Source organism: Chrysemys picta, chromosome 15 (assembly GCF_011386835.1).
Source record: "Chrysemys picta bellii isolate R12L10 chromosome 15, ASM1138683v2, whole genome shotgun sequence".
Lineage (NCBI taxonomy): Eukaryota > Metazoa > Chordata > Testudines > Emydidae > Chrysemys > Chrysemys picta.
The window spans coordinates 27,076,000-27,085,781 of NC_088805.1; positions in this window are offsets into that span (position 1 = coordinate 27,076,000).

Genomic DNA, 9,782 nt, shown 5'->3' on the forward strand with positions numbered 1-9,782 from the left:
CCAAGTAAGGGCAAAGTTTCTTGCAAGTAGAATTGGGTGCTGCCAAGGATACAGATAATGAGGGCCCTACCAAATTCACGGCCATGAAAAACGTGCCACGGACCATTTCTCCTCCCATGAAATCTGGTCTTTTGTGTGCTTTTACCCTACACTATACAGATTTCACAGGGGAGACCAGCATTTCTCAAGTTGGGGGTCCTGACCTAAAAGGGAGTTGCAGGGGGGGCCGTAAGGTTATTTTAGAATGGTCGCAGTATTGCCACCCTTACTTCTGTGCTGCCTTCAGAGCTGGGAGGCTGGAGAGTGGTGGCTGTTGGCCGGGCGCCCAGCTCTGAAGGCAGCACCCTGCCAGCAGCAGTGCAGAAGTAAGGGTGGCAATACCATACCATGCCATCCTTACTTCTGCACGGCTGCTGGCGGTGGCTCTGACTTCAGAGCAGGTATCCCAGCCAGCTGCCCAGCTCTGAAGGTGGTGCCACTGCCACCAGCAGCAGCGCAGAAGTAAGGGTAGCGGTACCACAGCCTGCCCCACAATAACCCTGCGACACCCCCCTACAACTCCTTTTTGGGTCAGGACCCCTAGAATTACAACACCATGAAATTTCAGATTGAAATAGCTGAACTAATGAAATTTATTATTTTTAAAATCCGATGACTGTGAAATTGACCAAAATGGACCATGAATTTGGTAGGGCCCTACAGATAATGCATGAAAATCGTGTTTAACTATAAATAAGTGATTGATATTGGTTAAGGTAAATTTGGGATTTACGTAGTTTCATTCTAAAAGAGGGAGTTAAATCTGATTTTCTGAAAATACTGAACCAAATCCATCCTTGTTCCCACCCCCACTGAGGTTACTGTTGTTGCAACAGAGCTGAATTTGTATCCATGAAAGTTAAGATCCAGGGATCTGAGAAAAACATGGGGTCAGATGCAGGCCCCCATGTGGCTTAGGTGGGTGCAACTCCCATTGATTTAGGCCTTGTCTATACTAGAGAAGTTGCACCAGTTTAACTAAATAAATTATAAATCCATCTAGCTAAACACATGCAAATCTCTAATGTTGATGCATTTAAATGGTTTAATCCTTACTTAAATCAATTTAACGGGCATTGGCAAATTACCAAATTAAGCCAAACAAATTTAAATGATGATTTAACAAATTTAAATTTACATCTACATTATGGTTTGCACTGGTTTAAGATCTAGTTAAATAACTGGAACTTTTCTTTAGTATAGACTGGCCTGAGTTCAGACTGAATGAATTGCAGGTGTTAATGAGAATGATGCCTTTTTAATGGGGCTTGGTGATCGCCTCCTTTGGAGAAATATTTTGAACATAATTTGTTTTGGAGTGCTGTCCCAAATCAAACAATCTCTTTATGAGCCAGGGATAAAAATCATGTCTCTCCCGCCTTACTCCAGCAGGAATGCTTTGGGAGACTCCATAGATGTGAATGAATACCACCAGAGGCAAGGAAATCCTCCTTATCCAATCTTCCCCTTTATTCTACACACAGTAAAGCCTTCATCGCCGTTGGATTCTGCAAGAAGACTCTGTAGTGACAATTAGTAAGCCCCCATTTGGCTGTGGTCAGTTGAATGTGGCACTGTCCTGCAGTAAGGAGTGCAAATCGGCCATGGGAGGTTAAGTAATCCCTGTGCAGGGCACAGTAACAACTTCAAGTGATGAAAGCTGATCATGGACTCTCTTAGTGGCTGGTTTTCTTCTGAATATTGATGTTCTCTGTGACATTCCATATTACTCAAGACACAGCCTTAGATCTGTTATTTTTTTCTTTGAAATTTAGTTTATCCAAAAAGGTCCCCAGGTCTGAGAAATCTGCTCCTAGTTGAGGCACAGAGGTTGTGGAAAGGTCAGAGAGAGGCATCTCTCTAGCTTAGGTAAATAAACAAGTTACTTCTCTGTGGTTGGGAAGCAATGTTTTATTAATAGCAGTAGATTTGGTTTCACATTGTGGCACTCCTCCTGTTTCATCACTGTAGAAGATAAGCGAACACAAAATGTTCTGTCTCCCTCCCCATGAAAAATCAAGCCAACAGGCAGGGACTATTATGTTTAAAGATATTAGTGAGGCATTGACTTGGAGAAAGTAGACACCCAAGTTTATATTCGGTAACTATTGGCTACTGCAGTTGGTGACATGATAAACTCAACATTGTTTAAAGTCTTACATGTGAAAGATTGCAAGGCAACCTCACTACAATAGAAAATGCCTCAAACTAAAAATAAGGTCTGTGCCTTGAGCAGATGGAAGATGCATTTTTCCTTTGACATTTTCCCCATTTAGGTTATTTGGTTGCAGTATGAAATAACACTTTTTTTTCCTGTATCTTAACCTGTTCACCCATCTGCTGCAAGCTGTTTTCCTTCTGCTCACAGATCTGGAGCTATTCAAAACTGTCACTTCAGGGTATTGAGACTGGTAGAGTTGCCCCAACCAATTCCTGATAGGAAAAGAGTTCTGAAACTGTAATGACCTGTACATTGGGAGGGTACATGATCTAATGGTCAGAGAAGGGGACTGAAAGGCATTACTGCTGGGTTCTATTCCTCAGTCTGCTACTGACAGTGTGATCTTGGGTAAGTCACTAAAAGGTTGTCTTCATGGCAAAGTTAACTCAATTATAACTTGAGTATTGTCCCTTCACACACAGAAACCCTTAGCTCCAATGCGGTCGTGCTTTTAACTCAAGTTGGCCTACTACCACACAGACACATGAGTGCAGCAGCGCCAGTGCAGACACAGCAGTTTGAAGATTATACTGAAACTAGGCTAACTCAAGAGAAGTTACTCACGTGCAGGTAACTTGAGTTAACCCTGCAGTGAAGACATACTGTAGACCTCTCCATGCCTGTTCCCCTCTCTCTAACATGGGTATAAAAATAGTAACCTACCTGTACCATAGGACTTGTCTACAGATGGAGTTATTCAGAAGAAGCTAGTCCTGAACAACTCCATGTGTGGACACTCTTATTCTGGAACAAGAGTTCCTTGTTCATGTTTAGCTTAACAACTAAACAGGAGCAAGGCACTTTTGTCCTGAAACAAGAGTGTCCACATGTGGAATTATTCAGGAATAGCTTTTCCTGAATAATTCCATCTGTAAATGAGCTTAGAGTAGTGTTGAGATAATAAATGTTTGTAAAGCACCTTGAAATCCATAGATGACAGAAGCTATGGAAGTACAAATATGTGTTAACTTGAACTTTTTATAGCTCTGACAATTTTAGATACTTATTCATAACCCCACCTTGGTCAATACTTTGTTTACATAGGGTGGGTCGGAAATGGTGGATATGTTAGATGGATAATTTAAGACAAAGAAGAAAATGCCTTCTCTGTTTGTTTCTTTTCTCTATCTGTCACTAGCAGGAAGTAAAGAAGAGAAGAACTACTCAAAATTGAAAGAAAAATAAGAAACAAGAAATCTTGTATTAATCATTTTGATTAGTATCCCAGTTTGGAGTGCCCTTTAGCTATAGTGCTTAACCACATTCTAGAATATGTCCTATGAGGAGGTAGGTCTATATGATGAAATAGGGGGTGTGACCCGCTGAAGGTCTAATTTCTTTAATAAGATCTGTCTTTCAACCATCATTTTTCTAGCGCAAAGGAGCTGGAGCTGGATGTACGAGAGGTCTCAGAGCTACTTTACACAGCTGTGTTAGGTCCAAAAACTGTGGGGTTTAGGACCATTTTGAGACAATGAGAAATACTTCAGTTCTCTCCCTTTCTATCTTCACACTAGGGCCTTTTCTTCTGTAGAAAAGGGAGTTTTCACATGTTAGCTAACACGTGTTAAAAACAAAGTGTAGACAGGGCAATTTTAATTTTAATATGTGTTAACTGAGAGAGGTCAACCCTGTAAGGTAGACGAGGGTTTATCTTGATCAACCAACACATGTTAAACCTACAACTTACCTGTTAACGATAGGATTTTAATACATAAGCTAATGGTTGTTAAAAACACATCTTTTCCCCCAATGTAGACACGTCTAGGAGAATCTAAAGAAAGATGTGTTAAGTTCCTTGGCCAAACCTCTGACAGTGCATCCATGCCATACCTTCATTGGAGAATAAAACATTTAATTTAGTGGCAAATAAATCTTTTTAGTGTACCAAATTAATCTATTCCACGTGAAAGCACTCCTGCTTGAGATTGACTGTGTGTTTAACTAGCTTTACCTTTCTAATGAGGAATGCTCTTTAAAAAAAAAGATGGTTCTGTGCTCATGACATGATCATGGATTTCTTGTGACTTTGCTTCTCTAATCATGCCACAATTATCAAGCTGCCTGTCATTATCATGACACATTTTCCCTGCTTTATTTTTGGAAAGTTGCCCACACACACACACACACACACACACTCTCTCTCTCTCTCTCTCTCTCTCTCTCTCTCTCTCTCTCTCTCTCTCCTTTTCCAACTTCCACCATTTCCTTTGCATCTAGACATCCATCCCAACTAGACAGAGGCATAAACCTGTCCTGATTATCATCCTGGCTGGAATCCGAAAGAGTAATTCTTACATGGACTCTATTCCACCAACCACCAAGTGAGAGATGGAATTACATACCATGGTACAGTGCATGAACACAGATCTGTGCTGAAGGGAGGATATCACTTCATGTCTGCTGTACCCTCTGTGCCTGACAGTACTGAAAACAACAAGTAAGATCACTAAAGCAACTTATTCTGGGTTGGTAAACAGTCAAGAAGTTCAAACAAAATACATAAGAAATCATGGAAAGATATATGGGTTTACTAGCCCCCAATCATTATTGTCTCTTTCACCACAAGTGACATTGCAAGATGGTTTACAAGTGTTCAGAGAAATTAATGCTGTTTGTAGTTATTGAGTCAAAAAAGAAATCAATGCTCCATGTTGCACCTTCTCTACCATTTAAGAGCAAACCCAACCGTTAACTCTGACATATTTTGGCTGAGTTAGACTTGGGAAAGAACTTCAGTTAGACCCTTACATTTGGTTCTCTTTACTATGACATTTGGAAGAACATAAACCATAGAATGAGCGTAAAAAGGCCTAAAATTGGGGCAAAGGTCTTTGGTTCTTAAGAATCTGCATGGATAGGTTACCGAGGTACATTAATATAGTAGAACCTCAGAGTTATGAATACCAGAATTACAAATTGAGCGGTCAACCGTATACCTTATTTGGAACCAGAAGTATGCAATCAGTCAGTAGACACTAAAAAAAAGCAAATACTATACAGCACGGTACTGTGTTAAGTGTAAATTACTAAAAAAATAAAGGGAAAGTTCATAAAAAAGATGTGACACTATAAAAAAGAGTAAGGAAACTCTTTCTGTGCTTGTTTCATTTAAATTAAGATATGAATTTTTTTTCTGCATAATAAAGTTTCTAAGCTGTTTTGAAGTCAATGTTCAGTTGTAAACTTTTGAAAGAACAACCATAACATTTTGTTTAGAGTTATGAACATTTCAGAGTTACAACTTCCATTTCCGAGGTGTTTGTAACTCTGAGGTTATACTGTAAATATGATATTATTTGAAAGTGTCCATTTAAAGAAAATTAGTATATCCTATTTTGTGCCACTAAGGTTTTCCATTTCAACAGTCCTAAAAGTCATCAACACTGTCTAGTGAATTAGGCAGATATTCTAAATCAGAGTAGAATTTCTGTGTAAACCACTTTAATTTCAAGCATAAGTTACTAAAATAGAAACATCTTCTTTTACTTTAATAGACAAGTTGATATGAAATATTAAAGACAGATGTTGTGCATTACTTTTGTAATAGACTAATGGAAAATAAGCACTAGAAGCACTGTGTACCACTCTGTGTTCTTCCAAAAGCATCAAGACCGTAAAAGGCAAGTAACATTTTAAAGATAAAATCTTAATATGTATGTGTATTACAGGGACATGTTATGTATAAACTTCAATACTGATGCAATACAGCCCTTCTAAAAGTAGATTGATGTAAGACATTATTTTGAATCTTGGCTTTTAGGAAGTGATTTCAAGAAAGGTCAACCTGCTTGCATAGCCTTAAAAACACACTCATAAAGCACCTGATTTTTTCTTCAAAACACAATAAAAGGCAATAAAATTGTTCTCATGTTATTTAAGCAATAATATCATTGCTCTTCTGTTTGACTAGGTCATAATCAGATTCTTGAGTGGGTAACATGTGAGGGAATTAGATTACTGCCAAGGAAAACAGAGGTACAACTGTATTATTGCTATTATAATACACTTTTGTTTTTTCATTTTTCCGTCACTTTCAAGAATGTGATATATCCTTCTTTTTGTAGCTGGAGAATGGTGGCAGCTCAGGTCATTTTGGAGGTTGATGGTGTTACCAGCTGATGATCTGATTATAGATTTTTTAGGCCTGATTCTTCTCTCATTTACATCAGAGTGACCCCATTGACTTCAAAGGGTTTAGTTCTGATTTATATCACTCACCGTAACTGAAAGGAGAATCAGTCCCTTTGATCACAAAATAAAATTATTGCTACTTTACTTTCCTTTGTAATATTTCTTATGAATACAAATTCTCATTTGTACAGGACATTTTGTGGGTTTAAAAGCATTATGCTTTTTATGCTTCACATAACACAAGCACTAAGGGTCACCTGATTCAATTAATAGGCAGCAGGTTTAAAACAAACAAAAGGAAGTACTTCTTCAAACAGAGTAAACCTATGGAACTCGTTGCCAGGTGATGTTGTGAAGGCCAAAACCATAACTGGGTTCAAAAAATAATTGGATAAGTTCATGGAGGTTAGGTCCATCAATGGCTATTAGCCAAGCTGTTCAGGGAAACAACTCCATGCTCTGGATGCCTCTGACTGCCAGATAATTGCCCTGTTCAGTTCATTCCCTCTGAAGCATCTGGCATTGGTCACTGTTGGCAGGATACTGGGCTAGATGGACCATTGGTCTGACCCAGTATGGCCATTCTTACGTTCTAATGATATTATCATCAGTGGCTTGGGGATATGTATGTGTATTATTAAACTCTAATGATAAACCTCAGGTTGATGAAAATATTTATCAGAGAGAAATAGACCAGCCTGCATGATTCCTTCACCGCAGGGCACCATAAACACTGCAAAGGCATATGTCAAAAGCATGTTACTTCTGTGCATAAATCAATCACGTGTTTATACATAAACTTATCAGATCTTTGAGAAATAATGAGGCAAGATTTATTTGCATGCCATTTTAAAAAATATTTCTTGTTTAAAAGAGATTTGCAAAACGTTCTGCATGCTTAAATCCTGAATAATATAACAACCTAGGTGGTGTTCATTTCATTAAGATTATTTGTGGGTAGGTATAATGTCCCAGGTTAGGTGTGTCACCTCTTTCTTTTCTTTTCTTTTCTTTTCTTTTCTTTTTTCTTTTTTGCATCAGTGTAAAAGGTGACTGCACCAGTACAGATCACCTCAGGTTCAAACCAAGGGTCACACCAGTGCAGAGTGTCTGCATTGGATGGTTGCTCTGTTGCACCTGTATTGGAGCAAAAATCCCAAGTGTAGATAAGCCTTCATTCTTCATGCCCACTCTGCATAAGGCACAGTCCTACGAACACCACTGCCTACTGCTCTGAATTTCACTTGTTTTCAGGGAATTACTCTCACTAATAAGCCTTTTGCCTTGTAGTGACGGCTGGTCAAAACATTACCATCAGAACTGATTATCCACCAAACACACATTTTCATGGAAAGTATCTCCTTTCAATGGAAAATGTCAACATTGGGCCAAATAAAACCCAAACCAAAAATTTTTCAGTTGAAAACCAAAACCTTGGAGTTAGTCGCTAAAAATTGTTGTGTTTTTTTGTTATAAACTCAAAAAAATATATAGAAATTTTTGTTTGGTTTTATAAACATTTTCCAGAGGGGGAACAGAAAAACCTGACTAGCTCTACTAGTAGCACATGTTTGCACGGTCAGACTCACAGTTACTATTTATACCAAATTCTGCTCTTTACACCAATGTACATACAAGGTAGCTTCACTGACCAGTGGGGCTAACCTGGATTGTACCCATATCAATGAGAGTGGAATATGATCTTTAGTGTCAATTGTGCTGTTGATTTTGTGATAGTGTCTTTGCCACAGGAAAGGGCGGAACACAACTAAATTAATCACATTTGGCCTACTAAGGAGGCCTTAGAAGATAACAGCTTTTGGTCATTCCAAATCAGGGAAACCAACCAGAAGTGGAAACTCCATGTCCCAGTGTTCTGAACCATCCAATTTCCCTTTTTGTTTTCTCTTTTTCTATTACACGCCTTTAGCATTTTAAAAGACAGTACCAAATAACGCAGGGAATGAAGGGTTTCAGGAAAAGCAAACTCTGCTGTTGATTCTGCAGTTGAATAGCTACTATTTGCTCTTGCTTATTTAATTAATGCACTTCAGTTATGGCACCAGTTAGATGTTCACAGAAGAATGGAAATGTACACAGGACAGACACACCTGTCAAAAATACTGTGTGTCTCATAAAGTTAAATACTTTCTTTACAAAAGAGGGGCCTAATTATACAAACCTTACTCACAGGCATAGTTCTTGTGCTGAGAGTGCTTCTGATTAAGGCTTAGCAGTTTAAAGAGGTCTTAAAGTGGGGGAAGTATAATTCATACCCAGATTTAGGTCCCTTTACACTGCTCTGGGACAATGAGAATCAGGCCCATAGTCTGGTTGACGTCAGTGGGTTTATTGTCACAAATAAGAATTGCATAAATTTGTAAGGGCTCCAGGAGTTTGGCCTAAAACTAGCAGGTGTCTTTGCATGCAATTGAATGAATATCTTTAATATATAAATCACTGCAGGTAGTTCTGATGTGATATCTTATGCCCCGATGTTCCGTCCACAAATGTTACAATTTAGTCTCAGTGCCGTTAAAAATTGGCTTGATATTAATATTTGTCAGAGTGTGTAATTGGATTCAATACAAAGATTTTAACAAATTAAGTATCATACTGTTAATCTGTAGACGATGATTCAGCCTTTAAAATTATTTACCTTTTATGGAGTGGCAGGTGGCCTAAAGGTCAGACCAGGATACTAGAAGTTAGGACTCATTAATTCCTGGTTCTACCTCTGACTCACTGTGTGAAGCTGGATAAATTACTGAATCTCTTTGTGCCTTTATTTACCTATCTACAAATGAAGTTAATAATTTTTACTTACCTATCTCAGGTTGTTCATAGGCTTGGTCCTGTATAAGTGCCAAATATGATTGATTTTGAGCTAATTTAGTAGTAGCATATGCAAGCACACACATGCATACACATGTATACGCATCTTGATTTTTAAAAACAGCTGCCATGTTTACAGGTCCAATTAATTGTGGCTAGTGTTCCTGGGTGGGAACCACGAAGGTACTTAGGCATTGCAATGCTGAGCATCATGACGCCTTGCTTTTAGGTGCCTAGATAATCACAGGAACAACACTACTATCCACAAAGCCTGAGTTAGGCTCCCTATACAATGAATGCGGGGAGACAGATGCTGAAAAATGCTATCCACAAAAGCCAGAATGCTAGGCAGGAAGCTGCCTAAACTAGCCAATAGGAGAAGCCAAAGAGAAGGATGTGTATTACGCCCTGACTCTCTCTCTGCACTAGGTGCCTCAATCCATGCTGTAGGGAGGCACCTAGCTCTGCTTAGTGATCTACAAATGGGACCCCCATCCCCACCCCCGGATTCAGGTGGCTTAGGTGCCTCTTACAGGACTGTTAGGCGCTCCGC